This window comes from Misgurnus anguillicaudatus, chromosome 1 (genome assembly GCF_027580225.2).
Source record: "Misgurnus anguillicaudatus chromosome 1, ASM2758022v2, whole genome shotgun sequence".
In the NCBI taxonomy this organism is placed as follows: Eukaryota; Metazoa; Chordata; class Actinopteri; order Cypriniformes; family Cobitidae; genus Misgurnus; species Misgurnus anguillicaudatus.
Window position 1 is genome coordinate 8,450,209 of NC_073337.2, and position 21,845 is coordinate 8,472,053.

Below are 21,845 nucleotides of genomic sequence, written 5' to 3' on the forward strand. Positions count from 1 at the left end.
GGTGCAGTGATAATGTTAAGAGTCAGCGTTGTATGCTGCCTATATTGAACAACATTTCTGTTGGATTTACAATTGTGCGTGCAACTTGTGTCGAGACACGCAGGAGAGAGCAGTTGAACATAAATAACTCTTCAAACCCACTGTAGGTTTTACACTCTCACATGAAAAAATACTGTAGTGTATATAAAAAAATTTTTATGGTAAAGTTAGGGTTGTGCCAATGCTATTGCATGCTTTTTTCATTGTGCATGTGAGAGCTTGTGGGCTTATTTTTGCTTTAGAGAGCTTGTAATGAGACTCCTTCTCACACCTGGACTTGTAATGCAGGCGGCTATGACATTTCCTCTTACTTGAGAGGTTGGTAGGGGCACAGGGGCTTAAAACCAGTGTCCACTCCCTTGAGTATCAAAGAGCCTGGGCATCAATGACGCGCTCGGATTAATGGCATCCCGGGTTTGAGGTCATCACAGTTTGTCCAGCTGCAACAAAAACACTCACCTAAAGGATTATTAGGAACACTATACTAATACTGTGTTTGCCTTCAGAACTGCCTTAATTCTATGTAGCATTGATTCAACAAGGTGCTGAAAGCATTCTTTAGAAATGTTGGCCCATATTGATAGGATAGCATCTTGCAGTTGATGGAGATTTGTGGGATGCACATCCAGGGCATGAAGCTCCCGTTCCACCACATCCCAAAGATGCTCTATTGGGTTGAGATCTGGTGACTGTGGGGGCCATTTTAGTACAGTGAACTCATTGTCATGTTCAAGAAACCAATTTGAAATGATTCGAGCTTTGTGACATGGTGCATTATCCTGCTGGAAGTAGCCATCAGAGGATGAGTACATGGTGGTCATAAAGGGATGGACATGGTCAGAAACAATGCTCAGGTAGGCCATTTAAAAGATGCTCAATTGGCACTAAGGAACATCCCCCACACCATTACATCACCACCACCAGCCTGCATGACTCTACCATCTGAATGTCTCAACAGAAATCGAGACTCATCAGACCAGACAACATTTTTCCAGTCTTCAACTGTCCAATTTTTGTGAGCTTGTGCAAATTGTAGCCTCTTTTTCCTATTCGGCGTGTTGTGGCTTCACAAATGCTTTGCTGCATACCTCGGTTGTAACTTTTAATATGTGTATCTTGGTGTTTAATCATTGATGACTCGTATTTGTACACTAGCATGCACACAGCTCAGTCCTGCAGATCTGCGCAGCTGTTTGATGCAGGACAGACAGTCCAGAACATGAAATTAGACCACTTCAGATGAGTCATTATAGAGAGGACTGCTATGGCAGAGTCTTATCTGGCTGTGCTGTACATTTGTCTCAATGTCTTATTCATAGAAAGAACAGGCCGACTCGTCCCCTTTCTCTACACCACACACTGCAAGCTCTGCCATATGTATGCCTGAGGGCGAATGAAAGGGGAATTTTTCTTATTGCTAAACAGAGACCATCTCTGTACTATTATAGCAGAAGTTGCTCTGTAAGCTCCTGTCTCCTAGCCAGGTGCTATGCAGCAGTGGGAATAATGATAAGAAATAGTTTTCACCTTAATCTCGGGTTTGTCTCTATCAGTTGCAGTGGTGATGAGCAGTAATGCTTTTTCTTAAGTGCTCTGGTTGGCCAAGATTTCTCATTTGCATGTGTGCAGAATAAGTAGTAAGTTACAAACCTTTTTTTGTATTTGTTGAATATTCGCCTATATGTGTGCGCAGAAGACAAATCTGTGCTGTTTAACAGTGTGCGACTCGGTCCACACCCATATTTACAACGCTGTAAACTTACACTTACACAACCCTGTGTACACATGCATGTGTGAGGTGTCTGGAAAAGGAAGTTCACTGTTAAAAATAAAAGCAATGCCTAAAACGATTTTTGCTTCTATAAAGAACCATTCAGTCAAAGGATATTAAAAGGATATCTTTTTTTCTTAGCTTTTTATCGTCTGTAGAAACTTTATTCACTAGAAAGACCCAGGCTGCACGATATTGAAAGACAAATAGGATACGTTGCTTGTTATGTGATGTGCAATATGATAGTTTTAGGTTTGTAAAATCTAATTAAATCTTAATTATATAACCAACATACTGTACAATGTTTCACATTCTTTCTGGAAAACGGAAAGCATCACATTTTTGTATCACTAGTCACTATCAACCTACAGCTGAGAACTTTTTAATGTATTAAAATCATTCAGTTATTGCAAACCATTGCAGTACACATTTGCATTATTTCTGTATATCTTGCAGCCCTACAAAGAACAGTTTGTGTGCCAGAAAGGTTCTGCAGATGTTAAAGGTTCTTTATTAAATCATTCAGCGAATATATTTTTAAGTGTTGGTTTTTATCCTCTATTACATCCAGACTCACCACATTATGATAATCTCTTTTGATATTCCCATTGGATGTGTATGAGTCCATGAGTATGGGAGGAGCAAAGTTTATGGTTTCAGGAACACATGACTTGAGGTGTTACTGGATTAAGAAGTCTAGGGGCGTGTACACCAAGGCATTTTTCTTACGTCCGGCATACGTAAAAGCTTTGCGCTTTTAAAATGCGCCATCAGTTGGTGTTTTTTGTCCGCTCAACGTTTTTCAGAGCTGAGCACCCAAGAGTTTAAAAATTGTGAAAAATTCGAAGTGAAAAGTAACAATCGCGATGGAGGATGGGCGGGACAAAACTGCGCATCATCAAACGACTGCTAAACCGAACAGAAGCAACCAAAGCGCTTAGCTGAAGAAATCCTGGCAAACATTCACAGTTGGCATTAGGGCTGCACAATTATTTGAAAAACTAATCGGGATTACATTTACAGGTGAAACAATTACATAATTGCCAAAAGCCTCAATTACAGCTGCCCTCATTTATGCATTTCGGCAGTATGTTTGGGCACCAAATCCAAGGGTGTATCAAAGATTTTAAAGTTTATAGGTTGACGTGCCCTTTAGCCATTTTGTTTTGGATTTTTTACTAAAAACATAACTCCCATTATTATATATTTTTATACAACAGTTCTTTTTGGTTCTCGAATCTGATTGGCTAAGAGCTATGCGATATTGTGCTGATAACGGCACTGTAACCGCTTCACCTTTCGTATCATTCCGCCACCTAGTGAATGGAGGTCCTAAGCAGGCTCATCTCTGAATGGAAAAACACAGACGCCCTGTTTTGAATCACTTTCCGTGTGTCTCATTAGTTTACTAGCTCATAAATCAGTCTGTGAATCCCCAATCGGAAGTTACTATTCCGTCAAAGATCAGCGCTCTTGGATGTTACGTTAAAGTTAATGGGAGAAATGTCTTGTCACATCGTGTGGATGATTAACACTTGGAAAGAGGAATATAAACACTCGTTTTTTTCTGGAGCTATATCTCTTATCAGAACGCGAAAACACTGTGGAACTGCAGGTAAGCACCGCAGCTTTTAAATGTGGACATTGATCATTTACTTTATCGTGACGTGACTATTAAAACATGTTATGAGATATCGCCACTGGTATATTTATAAGCAGCATGCAAAAACATCTCTCTGTTTTATATAGTACTGACAAGAACAAAGTTTAATAATAATAATCGAGTGCTCGTATCGCGTTAAGAATAAATGAGAAAGCAATAGTAACGTTATACAAGTATAGTTTTATTAACTTTAACCTCGCGCCACAACAATACCAACACAAAAGACACTAAATATGAATAAAAAAACAAGTAATAGTTTGATCATGACACCAAATACTGCTGATTTGATCTCATTTTGACAATCATAAACAAACAAGGCCAACATGAGAGCCGGGGGATCCCTGTCAGAGATGTAGCCCAGAGAGGGTGGTGGTCAGCGGGGCGAGTGAACACTGGCGTCCGCTCATGCTTTGGTTCTCATTCGTACCGAATCTCACTAAGCAAACGTTCAAACAGGCGCTATCTTTACTAATCGACTGCAGATTTAAATATAATACATATACATTCTCGACTGAACTAATCTTAAAACTACACTTTGTGACCAAAAAACGGTAATATAAAGTAACGGCTTTTCCGTCCATTGAGTTGTTATGAGCTTCAAAGCAGCCGAAAGTGTTACCTGTCATTCTGGCCGCCCTCAAATCCGTGGCGGAAGAAGTAGTTCTCAAACAAAGAGGCTTTTAAAATAAATCCGTTGTTGTTTTCTAGTTTTCGTTTTTCAAACGTGTGCCGTCGAACTGTTGTATAAAAGCAATATCGTTCTCCGAGTCGTGTGATATAGCTCATCACAGCCGTGATGATATAGAGCTATATCACACTCCTTCTCGAGCGATATTGCTTAAATATTATTTAGTTTTGGATGTTTACAATTTGCTGTGCAGCTACTTCACATAAAGTTATAAAATGATCTCAAAACTTTTATGTATAATATTAATCAGCTATAATAATCGCAATTACAATGTCAATGTGAATAGTCAACAATTATGATTTTTGTCATACTCGTGCAGCCCTAGTTTGCGTCCGCCTGGCGTTTTCAGCTGCGTTTAAATGCTGGTGTACACTCCCCCTTAAAAGTCCCGATTTCCCTTTGATTTTGAAGCTATGATTGTGTTTATGATACGCAATACAGGGCTCCAGACTAACTTTTTTCACTAGGAGCACAGTGGCCCCCAACTGAAAATTTTAGGGGCGCAACCAGACAATTTAGGGGCACACACCGTAAATCAACATGCTAACCAAATATTCACATTTCTGCTAATTTCCACTGTATTACTAATTAATACGTTGATGATAGATGCAGAAAGTACAATGTGCTGTTTTCAAATTCAGTATCACATCAAAAAAAATTTGTCAAATTTACTTGTCGCTCATGTGGCACACTCTCAAATTTTGGTGGCAGTCTGGAGCCCTGCAATGTAACATGTGTTCATGTTTCGTGTGTAAAAAAACACTGTATTTTTCACACATTTTACTTATCTGTATAGCGCTGTTTTCACTGTCCTAAAAATGGGATGATGTCTTCCTTGTTCTATGAAGTCCCTCCTTCAAAAAAACGTAACGAGTTCTGATTGTGTAGTTTGTTTAAAGTGTTGTGATTCGACAGCAACTTAGCTTAGCTTTGCAGAGCCGTTTGAGCCAAAGCTGGCGACTGACATATTCCTGTGGGCGGAGTTTAGTCAAACACTCTTGCTTTGACGTCATTAAAGCAGGAAGTAGAGGACTGTAGTCCAAACTGGACGTTCGCTGTAGGGTTTGAAAGGGGAATTCTGTTAAAGAAAATATATCGCCTGGCAGTGAACTTTCAGCTTTATCATTTTGCAGGTATTATTTATGCTCTAACAGCAACATTACACACTAACTAAAATGGGATCAGGAAAAACTGGACCTTTTAAAGGATCTGTGGAAAACTGAGAGAGGTTTCACACATCAAGGTGTTGGCAAAGCTGTAGACTACAGTCAAGTCTATCGCAGGCTGTTTTGGCCCAGAATACGCAGAAGAAATTGTAACTTCAGGATTTGTGTTGTCACTTTAGTGTTAAATCTTCTTCATAGCTTCACTCTGACATTGTTGGGCTGTTGTTGTTTTTTTTTGTTGATTTTTTTTAAATACCACCTTATTCATTTTTGTTCTGTCTGAAAATGAGAAAAGAACGCATAAATAAATCAAATGAACTATGTTAGCATCTCCCAGGCCAATCACTGGAGCACAGGTCTGATTTTATGGTTGGATCTGTGCATTAAAAAGCCCACAACAGTCTGAAAGTTTATTTAAGTGAAGTTTAAGATAAAATGATCTGATAAATTGCATAAGCAGATCCGTAGCATTAGCCATACTTATAGATTTCCACGGGGATGGTCATCAGATACGATTATACTTTAATCATAATCTGATAATGAAGACACTCAGTGTGTTGTGATGAAATCACTTTATCACTGTAATAACAGAACCACTGTTACCACCAACCCACAGTTTGCTCCAATTTTCCATAATCGCTCAGATGAAACGGTTAAATAAAAGATTGGATCAGTTATGAAATGCAAATATGTTATTTCTCTCCAAATCAAGAATGCAAAAGTGCATTCGAAGATAAAAGCAAAGGAAAGAGAACGCATGTGAAATTATCGTTATTAGTGTTTTACTGTTGCTGTGTTTTTTCAGTGCTTTGTTCCTCGAGGTTTTAAATGAATCTGCCTGCGTTTGCAGAGACCTGCAATTTGCAGAAGCGTTCATGATGGAATGAATGAAGTAAATGGTCTGAGCTCTGCGGTGCTGTTAACCTTGTTACCCGGCAGCGACCTCCCTCGTGAGCCCGCCGGAGGAGCAGAGTAATTGAAATGTGCCCGGCTTCTGAATGAACACATTTATTCTCACACGCTCATTAATCTACTGTAAACACAGAACAGGAGACCTCTTATGTCTGTTAAATCGCCCTGAATGAGAGAAACGCTGTATCTGCTCGTGAACACCAGCACGACAGTGCAAAACTTAATCACTCCTCTTACTGTCAGTAAGGTTTTCGACGCTTGAAGCATGTGCCTTTAGTCGACAGATGCGCCATTTTTTTTTTAATTCTCAGTCGGGCTGATGCATTTAATTTGTTGTTTGTTTGACCGTTACATTGAAATAATTTTTTTGTGTGTCTCAACTCTACTAAATAATTCATTTTCTAACTGTGTGCATACGGTGTAAGATGCATTGCATTTATCAAAATTTAGCATCACATCATGCAGCAATGGTTTGCAATTACTGCATAATTTTAGTCAAATTTTTAGGTCATAATATAAATTTATTGATAATAGTGCTATCACAATGATTAAATAATCGTCTTATCGCGATTGTTTGATGATTTCAGATCACCACAATGATTGCACATCTCTCTAAAAACACAAGGGGGAGCTGCAGCGCCTGTATAATGAGAAATTATCAGGTTACTTTTAAATATTTGTTATGTTTATTAATATTTACTGCCAGGTAAACCGTGCAAAATATTTAATGTAAATAATCACAACAATGTGTGAAAATTATTTAATAAACAAACAAAAAATGTATGAGAATTGAATGTCAAAGCAATAAAACAGACAATTAATTGTCATAATCAACAAAGCAATTAACCATCAGCTAAATTTGATAACCATGACAGCCCTAATTGATAATGCAAAGATTGCTTTATTCTATTGTTGGTCATCTATTGCATTATTTAGCACAATATTTCCTTTTTTTCCATTAGTTCTTGTAATAATGGATTTCTGGTAAAAGCAAAGTTGAACACATACTGTAGTTATTGGTCCATTTTACCATTGTTGACTTCCAGCGTGAAGCTCCCAGCCGACAGTGTTAGTGGATTTTCTAGTGGACCGTCTACATCGTAATTTTTCTCTTCCTCTTGTGTATCATAGGATGAGATTTGTGGTAAAGCTAGATGCTCTGTGCCGCGGCAAGCCCAATAAATCAATCACATGTACTGCACTCCAGTGAGCCGTCTGGATGTCTGCTGCTACTAAGGCTGCGTCCAAACTGAAATGAACCCTCATTAGTGAGCACTCGACGCTAGCAGGCTCTCCCCTCTTGCGAGCATGTGATCACATTTGAGTCTGACGTATGGTTACAGATGGTCATGTTGCTATGAGAACTTATATCAGCGTTCTTTATGCAGACTAGGGGTGTAAATTGGACATCTCGTCATGATACAGTATGATGTTGTTTTTACGATGTTTGGATAACATAGTGCTTCTGGCTGGATACTGTAGTGTGCACTTGATGGACACACTATTATCCCAGGAGGCCATGGAAGTGAATTCGTGAATGGAGATGATTTGACGTGACTGATGCTGGTAATACAGACTTGATCATCATATATACAATATGTCATGATAGCTGTGCAACATCAGACTTGAGAAGAGTTAGTGAACGTGTGTGCGGCCTAGGGCTCTCTTAATTGCACCCTGAAGCAAATAAAAGTGTTTTCTGCTTGTTTTTAGAGAATCTGTTGGAATAATCTCACATTTATTAATAATAAACGATTCACAATGAACAAACAGTAATCTTTATAATCAACATAATATCTATATTGACCCTATTTCATGTTCCTGGAATGACCAGTCAATCCATTACTGATAAAGTCACATCTTAAATTTGTATTTATTATGGCTCATTTCACATACTTATAATGGTTAACCCAGGGTAATTATTAACCTAAGTTTGTCTTTCTACAGTAGTTTCTTAACGTCACACTGAACATTTGCCTTGGGTTAACACGTTGGTAAATCGTGAAGGCGGTTTCACATTGACTTTAAATGTCGTGCTGTGATTTACTGGGTTATTATATGCACAGGTGTTCTTCTCAGCGCTTTTCATATCTGAAAATCATGATGTATGAATTCAGTGATGCTAAACAAAGATCTGCCCTTGCTGATGATGATGAGATGAGATGCGCTTTCACGACAGCCAATCACATGCTGTGCTGAATCATATTCATCACAGTCTCCTTGTGAGCATAGAGAGAGGAAATAAAGTGAAGTCATTGTTTTTAAAAGGGTTGTGTTGTGGAAATCAGGATCATGCATAGAAGGAGAGAGAAAGACAGAGAGAAATGTTTCTACTATAGGGTACATGAGATGTGTGACAGAAGTATGTCTGAAAGTGTAGGTGAAAAGTACCTGGATAACATAGTACTTCTCGCAGGATACTGAAGTTTGCACTTGATGTACACCCTACTATTCCAAAAGGCCATGGGAGAGGATTTGTGAATGGAGATGAGAGAGAGAAACTGGAAAATGAAAACAAAATCATTTGTGTTTGTGTTAGTGTTGCTTATTTTTAGAGCAATGCGTTAACTATTGATAAAATGTATAGCTTGAATGTACTGTAAATCTGCATTTGTTAAATGCATGAACGTAAAATAAAAATCTTGGAGCAAGAAACATTGGTCCCAAATAAAGTACTATATGCTATGCACTAATAGTAGGCATACTATCATAGGGCCCTATGAAATTGGTTAATTTTTTTTTCAAATTCCGTTTTTTCCCCCTTAAATACTTTTTTTCCTTAAATTCTGTTTTATTTATCTGTTTTTTTCCGTTATAATTTTTTTGGATTACTTTTTATTCTGTTTAAATTTTTCTAGATTCTGTAAATTGAAAAAAATAAATTTATCAGAATGATTCAATTTATTATATAATTCAAAAACACTTTATTAATGTTTGCATTCAAAAGTACATTTAGGTAGCGTTTTAATAATTAGAGATTTTCATCATAAAATTCAACAGACAAAGTGCTGTCAAATTAATTCAGTAGTACAAATAAAAACAGAGATAAAAACTGCTTGATGTCCATTAAAATACATTAAAACCAGCCTCTGGATTTCGTAGCATTGAGTTTTAATGTTGCCGGTACGTTTAAATGACCATAACTTGCTTAATTTTCTACCGATTTTCAAACGTTTGGTTTGGTTTGTTATAAACGTCAAAGATATACCTATAACACTGCATACTTATACTAATTTGTTTTTCATGAAACATGCTAAAGCATTCAGAATTATTAATAACGTTTGTAGAAACCAAACCGTTTGAAAATTGGTAGAAAATTTAGCAAGTTTTGGTCATTTAAAAGTACATGCACCATTAAAACTCAATGCTACGAGTGAACGAGCACCCCGTGGTAAGATGGCCGCCAGGTGATGCCATTAGAGACTCCGCCATAACACATCAAGGCCCTATTTTTACGATCTAAGCGCATTATCTAAAGCGCACAGAGCAACGTTTAAATGGGCGTTTCCGAATCCACTTTTGCTAATTTAACGACGGGAAAAATGGTTTGTGCGCCGAGCGCATGGTCGAAAAGGGTTGGTCCTATTGTAATGGGAGTATTTTGGGCGTAACGTGCAATAAACCAATGAGAGTCTCAGCTCTCATCCCTTTTAAAAGCCAGTTGTGCTGGCGCTATGTCTAATCCCTATTTAGATGACGGACTTTATAAACTAAAAAAACTAAGCGGAGAAAGAAGATCCCCAGTTTAAGATTAATGTTAAATAATTGTGTTGTTTTTCACTTGTATTGAAATTGTAATTTTTTTATTAAAACCTTTTAAAACCCGTTTTCTTTTAGTCATGGAAGTAAAAAAGCAGACTTTTAATTGCTTTAAATGTATGGCTATCCAATATCATCAAAAAATTATTTACAAGTATGTAAGAAAAGGTTTGTACTCTAAAAATACTTTATTTGTAACAAACAGGAGATAAAGAATGTACAAACATCTCTCCTTTCAGCACTTGGACAGCGTCACGAGATTTTTTAAGCATTACTTAAAAATGTTTCTCATCTCACCATATCCACAGCTACAGAGTCATCATATACAATAAATCCGTGAGGTAGCATTTAAAAAAACATTTAAAAACAGATGCATTTGTTTAAAGCAAAGCATTTATTTACTTACCAGGCTGCAGGTGAAGCAGCTCTTCTAACGTCTCATCATCGATCCTCATTTATGTCCAAGAGACTCAATAATAATCTCTTAAATTCAATCCTTTAATCTTTCATATTTAAAAGCGTTTTTGTGCTGCTGCACATTCATGTACTATGTGATAATCAAACCCGCGTTTCCTCCCGTTTATAGGCGCATATTACTAATGCGCTCTTTAAATAACAAAAAAACATGTTGCGCCATTGACTTTAGACTTTAGACCAAGTTTTTGTTGGTCAATGGCGTAGTCTATTTTAGTTGCCTCAAAATAGCAACGCGCCAACAATGCGCCTGAACACACCTCATTTTCAGACCAGAACGCCCATGGGCGCAAAAGGGGGCGCAAATGCATTTGCTATTTAAACAACGTGGCGCTAAACGTGAAAATTATAATTGCGCAGGGTGGAAACTAGCGAAAGACACAGCATTCCGCTGAATTGCGCCGCATTGCGCCGGGTTTAAGAGAGAGCCCCAAGCCTTTATACATATCTATGGTCTCTTCCACATGGTTTTCTCCATTCAGAATTAATGTTTATTTTTGATGGTGCATAATCACATTAGTGTTGCGTGCCGCATACACGTTTCCACACATTTCTGTCATTTTATTTGCCGGTTAGGAATACCACAGCAACAAACAGATATTTGCAAATAAGTTATAATGGCTTTTAAAAAATAATTCATACAAAATTTGCCAAATTCAATTTAAACTCTGCACTATACGTAGAGTAAATTCCATTTTCATGTCTCAATTTCATGATTCTGTGTTTTCTACTTCGTGGAAATCATAGGGCCCTACTATTATCTCAAATGTTTTTTACTTACCGAAGTTAAGTGGTTTCCCAGACAAGGTTAAAAGAAGTCAAATGCTAACACAATGTGCGTTAGTAAAAAATGAGCTAAATGTACTTTTGATGTCCGTGTTACCCTTTCCCTAACATGACCTCAAACTATCAGTGTGAAATGTAAGTCTCCGCTGGTGAACTTTGCTTGCACAGCGTCTGTAGATCCTCCTGTTTTCTGCTACGTAAGCAAAACTGCGATCATTGAGTGTTCAGTGTTAAACACTTTAGTTTTTTTTTTTTTAATAAGTGCACCATCCAGGTACTCGAAGTTCACTTCTATTTGAAAAATAGCATAAAATAGTAAGTACACTGTCAGAAAAAATGTCAAAATACAATATGTACCCCTGCTGTCACTGGGGCTGTATCATTATAAAGATTGCAGCTTTGCACCTTAAAACGGATTAGTTAACGTATAATGTATTAATACCTCAAATGTACCCAATGATACATATTGTGTTCTTTTTTAAGTAGTGCGCCAGTGACAGCTGGGGTACATATTTTGACAGTTTTTGACACTGTGCGTGTGTGTGGTGAATGATCTCAGCTCTCGTCATAAGAGCTTCTCTACAGGAGCACCAAACAAACATCAGTCTAATAACAGACTCTGTCTCGCGAACACGACATGATCTCCTGACCAGCACTAGTGTAAGACTGATAGATCCTGTCTGTATATCGCTCTGTCTGACCTGTGAGGGATGTGAAATAGTGTGTGTCATACAGTAGCTGAAGTCATTATTATGATTCATTAATGACAGCAGGGCAGATCTTACAAATCAGAAAGTTGACTAATGCTTTGACCAAATTCACAGAGTTGGGTGTTGGCTCACTTGGAACCGAAATCACACTGCCATGACTGCGCAGATCCCAATCCACCTGTTTGGCAAAGGAAATGAAAGATATTTCTCTGTGAACCTATCTGATGTTTCATCAGCATCCAGGAATATACCATAAAGGATTGATTCACCCCAAAATGAAAATTAACTCCTATTTGACTCACCCTCAAGCCCCATCCTAGGTGTATATGACTCTTTTCTTACTGGCATACACAGAGTTATATTACATAATATCCTTATTTTTAATAGCCCCATTTTTAAAGCCATCCATCCATCAATCAGAAACTAATGATCAAATATCTTCTGAAATGAAGTGATGGTTTTTGTAAGGAAAGTATTTATATTTAAACTTGTGAACACATATAGCCGTTGTTATAAGCCGGTATCGTAGTTTATAAGGTTGGAAATCTGTGATGTTTAAGTTGTACTAAGTTTTTCATTTTAATACTTTAGTTACATTTTGCGTAATAGTTTCAAATGGATTTAGGACTAAAGGTTGTATTATTAATTCAAATGCTTTTATATTCAATTGAATCATAAGTTACATATGGTATTTCAACAATGGTGTCGGTAAGCAATATTTTTGCTTTTGCATAACATTTCATCCAAGCCTAGAGGACTACAAACTTTTTAATTTTTTTAAAATATGCTCATTTTTCAGCTCCCCTAGACTTATTTTTTACCATTTTGGAATCCATTCAGCCCGTCTCTGAGTCTGGCGATACCACTTTTAGCATAGCTTAGCATAATCCATTGAATCTGATTAGACCATTAGCATCGTGCTAATAAGAGTTTCAATATGTTTCCTATTTAAAACTTGACCCTTCTGTACTGTAGTTACATCATGTACTGAGGCCCAATGATATTAAGCAGGGCCTGAAAATAGTCCCCTTGGTAACTTTCAATTGCAGGGGACTATTTTCGGGTGCTGCGTAATATCATTGCGCCTCCTGCAGCCATGTTACGGCAGCAAAGTCCTTGATTATTACACCATAAGTATACTCATATCTTCCTAGAAAAATGCAACTTTTAATTTTCGGTCGATCTTAGTACACAATGTAACTACAGAAGAGTCGAGTTCTAAATAGGAAAAATATTAAACTCTGGATATTTTTGAGCATGATGCTAATGGTCTAATCAGATTCAATGGATTGTGCTAAACTATGCTAAAAGTGCTAGCGCCAGACCCAGAGATCAGCCGAATGGATTCCAAAACAGTAAAAATCAGATGTTTAACTCTAGGAGAGCTCGAAAATGAGCATATTTTCAAAAAAAGTGGAGTGTCCCTTTAAGAATGACATCATCTAATCTGTGATAACAGGTTAAACCCACTAGAGGGCATTGCTTGCCCATTTCCATTTGTAAATCATAGACATTAGTGTCATATTTATATTTAGACACATAAGTATGATATATTTAATCTTTCCATGAGTAAGTCTGTGTGGGATTCTGTATGGAAACCCTGTGCTACAGATAAACATTGCTCACATTATTATTTTTATTATTACACACATACCTGCGGCCGTTAGAGTTAAATAAACATTTTCCAGTGAATTGAATGCTTGATACTGATTATTCATTATTTTTAGTTCAGATGGATTCATGAAGGGTTTGCATTAAAAAATGATTATCAAGCCAGGTATATTCAGGCTCCTATTGTTATTCACCTGCTATTGTGCTATTGTTATTCACCTGATTTGCAGAATCCCTTGTGTTTTTTTGAGGACCTAAACAGATTCATAAACGGGTGTATAGAGCCTCCTAGAGCCCATTGTGTGTATGTGTGATGCCCTGCTGTGAGTTTTACACAGTAGCTGTCACCCTGCACCCTTGCAAACACAAACCACGAAATATTTAAAAAGAAAATACAACATAACACTAAATTGAGCTTGATATGTTTTATGTACTTATTTATTATCACATTTAAATTAAATAATGATGCACCTGCTTGTAAAGCGTATCCTGCGTGTCTGCTCGGTGGCCATATGGGGGCAGTATTGGGCTGAAGTCTGTGTCTTCTGAATCTCATGCTGATTTGTGTCTTACCTTCATTTTGGGCAACATGCACTAACCTCGCTCTCTGTCTTTGTTTCTCTTCCATGTGCGGCGTGATCTTTTGTTCATCTGTGCAGGTAAGACTCTCATTTCCATTCCTAGTAATCCAAATATCCGATCACAACTAAAGCTGTTTAGGTGACAGCTGAATCTATGCTGTGTGTTTGGACATTACACAGGCCGATGTGTGTTTGTGCTGTAACAGAAGGTTTAGTGCGTTATGATTTTTAACGCTTTGTATTATGAGCTTTGACAGCTAATACACCAGCTCAGGGATGTGTTATTGTGCGTGTCAGGTTATGCCGCCTCCAACTGTTGCTGTATTCAATAGTAAATAAGAGTTTGTGTTGTATTAACAGTGCCCTGAGTTTTTTTTATAGACATCACATTACTTTATAAGCTTTGCTATGACACAACATTTTCAAAGCAGTAGTTTTACCTCATAAATTAAGCGGGCAGGCTCATGTACCTTTAAGACTTCTGTATGTAAATGAGCTAAACAGTAGTTGGTGCTGATGTAAACAAACCGGTCATGTGATGCTAACGTATCCATTGCTGTGATGTCATAAAGTGCCGAATGCAAAACTCTTCATCACGTTGATGCAGGCGGTTGCCATGGTGTTCCTGTGCGGCTACCGAGGTGCAGAGCACGGATGTTACAACGTTGCTATGCGATTCTGTCTAGAGGCAGGTTTTCGTGATGCCCCTCGTGGGTTCATAGAGGTGGGCGTGCGGTGAAACCGTGTCTGCGTGGGCACTATAGGGATTGAAGATGCCCTTGCTTACAGGCCGTTAGTTGCGTAATCTCGTCTGAAGGGTGTTTGATAGATGATGAGATGTTTCTCAGCGTGACTGTTGTGTCTCCTGCGGGGTGTGCGGCCCTGATCGTCTGAATGTCATGTTGGCGTCATGATAAAGGGGGTTTATTACTAAGAACGTTGTGTCTTTATCATATAAGTAGGAATGTTATTTCAGATCAAGGATGATTTTTAGATTGCACTATGCATCGAATTTACCACTGTTGTCTGTCTCTCTCTACTATAATGGAAAAATCATTACTTACTTTCCCTTCCGCCACATGGTCCAACAAAGTAAACAGCGATTGCAACAAAAAACAACATTACACAACAAACATTGTATCTCTTTCATTGGACACAGCATTGAAGGATGCCATTACAGTATATGCATACATACGAGGAGATGCTGTACTTCAATTGTTGTCATTTAGCGTTAAATTAGGCTCGAGTTGAATGTCACAATCTATTTATCTGTCTGTATGTTCTCTCATTCAGTTGTGTTTTAATCAATTGCCTGTACTAGATCGTTAATGTGACCTAGTTGCATAGTGTAGAGTTCAGCCTGCAGGCTTCACATTGAGCCGAGGGCTTTTGCTATGGGACCGGAGGAACTAAAGCAGGGCAGGTCGCACCCGCCAGCGGCTCGCTCACACGCCCGCACATGCAAATACACTCAGAGATTTAAATAACGACCAAGATTTACTTAGTGGAGCAAAATGAAGAACTAACTCCACTTGAATGGTAACTTATAATGGTAATAGTGTGGGAATGATAACTGAACCCACGCTCATGTGTTGCAAATCAACAGGAGCATTGCTAAATATTCCCATAGCCATAAATGATGGATGAGCATGTGCTGGTTCAGTTCGTGATGTTTTGAGCATGCTCAGTTAGAGCCGAGAGAGTGAGCGAGCGAGCGAGAGAGAGAGAGAGAGAGAGAGAGAGAGAGAGAGAGAGAGAGAGAGAGAGAGAGAGAGAGAGAGAGAGAGAGGTCAGCTGGCTGCTGCAGCTGCCTAAAAACGGCATCTCTCTCTCTCTCTCTCTCTCTCTCTCTCCCCTGTCATTGCCGGTGGAGGGGACGCCAGTGAACAGAACTATTGGTGGTTTGTTATGGATGAGAGCCAGTGAAGGCAGTTTAGGCGCACACATACTCACTCTCACATTTACCGATGCGCATACAGTAGCTGACGATCTCAGCTGAGTGTGTTACTCAGGTAAGCGAGTGCGTGTTGTGTGAAATGTGTGTGCTTTTACCAGATAGCATAGATACTTCGGCATAGAGGATCTTTGCATGCTATTTTTTGACTCGAATGGGGAGAATCTCTCTGGTTTTGTGTAGTATAACAATTGCTGATCGTTGTAAATGTACCGTCTTTCATTTTCTTCCTCATGTCATTTGATGTTGGATGTATTTATGTATTTGGCAACTTTCGGATATGTATCGATCGATCGGAGAGAACTGAGCAGCAAAGCAGTGTTTGAAATTTCTCACAGTCCCTGTATGCAAAAAAGATCCCAGAAAGATGCACAGCCTTGCATTGATTCTAGTAAAAAAAGGGTCATTCAGAATAGCAAACTGTTGTGGTTGTTTGGAGCACATTGTGTGCAAAATTCAGTATGCATTTGATAATAATAGTTGACTTGCCACATTGTTAGCTTACAAACTCAGAACACACTGTATTGGATCATTTATTCCACAACTCAATGCTCAACTTTATTTTCGGTATAACATCCCTTAACTCTTTCCTCGCCAGCATTTTTAAAAAAAAGTTGAGAGCCAACACCACCATTTTTTATGATTTTCACAAAAGTTTAATGCCTTCCAGAAAATGTTCTTCTTTAAATATATTTAAACATACAATATATCAAATGAAAATACAGACCCTCTTCTTTAAAAAAAGTTTACTTTTTTATCACCTTTGAGCAAAAAGCTGAGATAATTGCATTTTTGTGAAGGACTTGATAGAGATCAGGTTCAGAGTGATGATCAAAACATACACAGAGTTTGAACTGTTAGCCCTAAGAGGATACTTCTGGATTTTATAAATTGGGTAAGAGCGCCACCTGGTAGATAATAGGGGTATAACAATAAATCGATATGGATCGATACATCGGTTTTATTTCTAACAATCGAATGCATCGATGCCACACATAAAAAATCGATTTGAGGTACTTTTATTTTGACACTGTCCACGTCCTCATTTCTTGACGTAACGTTCATCTACGCATTTCCGCCAAAGCACACATTTCTGTCTGCTAGCGTCAGTAAGTAAATGCAGCGAAAACACAGCAAAAGAGACAGAAGACAAGTGTGTCTTCAAAACGCAGTGTCCTCTCTCCTGAACCTTTTAATCATTTGATTCTTTTTTTTTAGAAATACTCCTGAAAAGAGACCACTGTTTGACTGTTAGATGTGAAGTTGTGTGACAGATCAAAAGCTTCATTTTTTATATTAAAGATACAATTTGTATTTATGTGCCGAAAGTTGGCGCCAGATCAAACAAAAACAATGATGTTGTTTACTGACGCTCTGAAGCAGCGTGGAGTTATGGGATTTGTAGTCTTTAACTTTAGCCATCAATCAGACGAGAACGAGAAATCACGTTGATGGATAAGGTAATCAAGTCTTATAAATGTTGCGTTTGATGACATCGTTTATTTCATTATGTAAGTTTATATGTGATGTTCAAAACGAAATTGTTAGTCATATTGATATTACAGTATTAGTCCAAATTCGATGGTAAACACAGCACAGAATTAAGCTTTCAACTTACAATCTACAATGATTTTTCACATAATGTATTGACAGTACAAATCTTATTGTGAAGTGTCTTAAAATGACCATTTATATTGCTGTACAATACCTTTTGATGTGCATATCGTCCGCGGGAAGACGCGCTGATTACAGTCTACACACTAATGTTGTGATCAATATAACAGCATACGTTTTTTGAAGGGTTACGAATCAAAACAACTCACCCATCGCGTAAAACACAAGCAGGATCAGAATCTCACAATACCTTTGATGTGCATATCGTCCGCGGGAAGACGCGCTGATTACAGTAATGTTGTCATCAATATAATAGCATACGTTTTTTGAAGGGTTACGAATCAAAACAACTCATCCATCGCGTAAAACACAAGCAGGATCAGACATCTCGGTCTAGTTAAATGTTGTCGTGAAGCTCTCTCTATCCAGATAATGCAACACCAAATTGATCCTCCCTCGTTTTGTTCCAAACTCTTCTTGGGTCGTTTGGTTGGCCTGTACGCTTACAGGAGCTGACACAACCAGCGGCAGACGGTAAAGAGTTATCCATAAGTCCATAAGCAAGCGCATAGTTCCACATTTGTCCACGACACTGGCTGCGTCCAAAACTCAAGGCAGTGAGGACTGTGAGGACTTGTGGCCTCGCTGCCTCATGAGGACATGACTTCGGAGTCGGAGGCCTGAAGGCCGCTCAGAGAAAGGCTTTCCGACGCACTTCAAAGGCAGCGTGTTTGAAATATGAACAGAGAGCGCCTTTGTGATAACTAATCACATATTTGAAAACTACAATACTAATTTCTCGCTAGAAATGCAATTAAAATGCTTAAAAAGTGAAAATATACGTTTATTTTCACTAAATTTGTGCTCCAGCCGCTTCCTTGGCCGCCATTTTATTTTTTCGAACTCGACCACTGTTCTCATGTGGGTTACGTCAGTAAAGGCGGTAACAAAGGGTCACATGGATATTAACGTCATTGACAGGAGACTGCACTGCCCCGTGTCAATGTTTTGAATGGAAATTTTCTCACGGTTTACAAGTAGTTGAAAACATTACAGATATTGATAGTAATCAGCTGGACAAAATATATAACACTGGCCTAGTGGTTTTTGGAGATTTTACTGCAAATATCTTACAAATTGCACCTTTAATTTATTTTCAATTTAATATTTTTTTCTAAAACTACCTCAGTGATTGTCAATATTTTTGCCTCACTATTTAATTATTTTTGTTTATTTAAAAAAAGTTAAAAAATGTGTTAGTTTTTGTTGTAAATGTTCCATTTGGGACACAGATTGTGCCATTTTCAAAGAGTTTAAATACATTTTAATTTTATATATTTTGGTTGCATTTGTAAGTAAAAATTTACCCGCTTAACTAGACATGTAATATAAAAATATCGATAAATTAATAGAATAGAATTTAATCGTAACCGCAGCGAAGAAGCGTTTGATGTATTGACAAAAATCACATCGATAGCAGAGAAAATTGATATTGTATCTGATCGTAATGAACTTTCCGATTTACACCCCCAGTGGATAATAGCGGAATTACGGATTGCCGGAAAAACTTGTCATTTGGTAGGGAAAGATTTAAGAGATTAGATCAGACCGCCAGAATAAAACAAAATGCAAAAATAGTTGCATTTGTTTTCGAAATCATAACTATGCAATACATTTTGAATTAAACATGAGATGATGAGCGTGCAACGTTTTGAACTTTTCACGGTACATTCACATGGGTGACGGCAATAAAGCTTGACAGAAGACTCGTCTGAAGCATGGCCAACAGCCAATCACAGTGGCCGCAACACATGCTCTGGTCTTGAATAAGGCGATCTGATTGGCTGACGAACGTGTTGGCGCTTATAAAGTTGAGAAATGTTCAACTTCTGCCGTGAGTAACGACAGTGACGCGATGTTGACGGATCCACGGATTCAGTTTGGCAAAATTAATGGGAAGCCTTAACGCTAACGCCCCATGTGAATGTACCGTTATTGTTCAGAATATCTACGTTTCATTTACTTTGTACACTGTGTAGTGCACAATAGGTTAGTATTCAACTCCATACTGGCATACTCCCCTATTAAATAGCATTTTCCTTCATGCATCTGCCTATAGGGGATGTACAGTAGCGTATGTAAAACCGCCTGATTCTTGACTGTATTGTATGGATGTGTGACTCACAATATGACTTTAGGGATAAATAAGCCAGAAATATGCATGTGCACATAAACAGTCAATTACACTGAGGCTCTTAAAAGCGCATATTTAAATGCCAACATGCGTGAGTGCACGGTCATACAAGCAATTTAAAGATTTGCAAATGTGAGGTTTGTGGTTACATAACATCCAGCAGCAGCTATCAGAAAGCAGCCCAACCCGTGCCTACTCTTCTCCCTGAGGATATCTCACACAATCTTAAAGAGGCAATCCTTATCTTCTCTATAAGGTGCGCGTATATATTCAGCTGATATAGTGTATAGCTGATACACCAATTTCCTTAAATCTGTCTAATTATAACATCCATCAGCCCAGCGTACGCAGGAAAATATTACCTATTGAGACGGAAATAACAAAGCCTTTGTTAGTCAGCAGTAGTCGTGGTAAATTGCTCGGCCCGCTCCTCTGTAAAGTGATTAGCGCGTGCCGCTGTCTGTCTCCGGCGAACGGCGGCAGAAGCGGCTAATGAGACACCCTGTCAGATAGACGCAGGTGTGGAGACGGTGAGCTCAGCCTCACTCTCTGGAGATTTGTGTTAAACTGCTGTTTGCTCTGTACTTAGAAAGGTTTGATGGAAATTGGGCCAAAAATAGCAGCCGTAAAGTTCTTGCACTTCTCGAGGAATGGAGATTTAAGGATGTCTGCTCCAAATTGTAAGTGACCCTGGCAGAATGAAGATAAAACTACGTCAACTCAGTGATCCAAAATCACTCTTTATCCTCTAAAAGCACAAGAATAGCGGAGTTTATAATTGACTATCTTGATGTAATGGGGTCGTAGACGAAACATTTTCTTTAAATGGTGCCACTTCCCTTCCTCCTAGTTACACTATCTGCCCACAGTTTGGGTATTATTATCTTTAAAGTGGCTACTTAACTGTAAAGGTTAGTTGTTTGCATGCTGTTGGATGTTATTATCTTGACGTCTTGGGCTTGTAGACGAAATATTGGGTTTACTCTGTATTTTAACATCATTTCTGCCCACAATTTGGGTTAGGTGTGATTATCCTTCCATCCATTATCTTCTAACTTATGTTTCACCCAAAAATGTTGTCATTATTGGCTTACCCTTGTGTCATTTGATCCACCAGTGACTTTTTTGTTCTTCAGAACCCAAAATGCAGATTTTTAAAGTGTTGATTTTTTTTTGTTTGTTATAATGAGAATGAGTGGTGACCACCTCTTCAAGCTTTGAAAGAACCCAAAAGTGTTACTTCGATATTATGTCCACTGGGGCGGTGCCTTTTAAAAAGGTCCTCATATGTACTATTTCGGTACAGATATGTACCTTTGAGGAGCCAGTATGCACCTTTTAGGTTTAAAAGTGTACTTTTTTGATAATGTAGGGCTCCAGTGACAACTTTTGTACCTTCTTGTAGACTTTTTTGTAGCAACTGGATCCACACAAGAAAGTAGAGGAGAGTTATCTTCGGGACACTTAAAGGGACACTCCCCAGAGTTAAACAATTGAGTTTTACCGTTTTAAAATCCATTCAGCCAATCTCGGGGGTCTGGTGGTACCACTTTTAGCAAAGCTTAGCGTAATTCATTGAATCTGTTTAGACCATTAGCATTGCGCTTAAAGGGACATTCCACATATGCTTATTTTCCAGCTCCCCTAGAGTTAAACATTTGATTTTTACCGTTTTGGAATCCATTCAGCTGATCTCGGGCTTTGGCGTTAGCATTTTAGCATAGCTTAGCACAAATCATTGATTCTGATTAGACAATTTAGCCTGTCTCCGCCCTCATACGTGCTTCCGCTTAATTTTCATTTCGCTTCAGTACTATGTCTGGGACTGCTGTGTAGAATTTCGTTTTCTCTTGCAAAAATCTGCAGGTCCAATCAGCGAACCGAGGGGGGTGGCTAAGAACGATGACGTTGAGGTCGTGCATA

At 38.4% G+C, this 21,845-nt stretch overlaps 1 protein-coding gene across 31 annotated transcripts in view; it reads left to right on the top strand.

Moving 5' to 3' along the window:
- Positions 1 to 21,845, top strand: part of plekha5 (pleckstrin homology domain containing, family A member 5) — a 163,095-nt gene that overhangs the window by 57,485 nt on the left and 83,765 nt on the right. For 2 of the 31 annotated variants that reach the window (XM_055190232.2, XM_055190230.2), the window contains exon 1: positions 14,122 to 14,238. The exons of 27 other annotated variants lie outside the window; for them this stretch is intronic. The gene's annotated coding sequence lies outside the window, so the exon portion shown is untranslated. Of the gene's footprint in view, positions 1 to 14,121; positions 14,239 to 16,024; positions 16,173 to 21,845 lie in introns of those variants that run through there. 2 more of the 31 variants (XM_055190231.2, XM_055190229.2) reach the window with 1 other exon arrangement.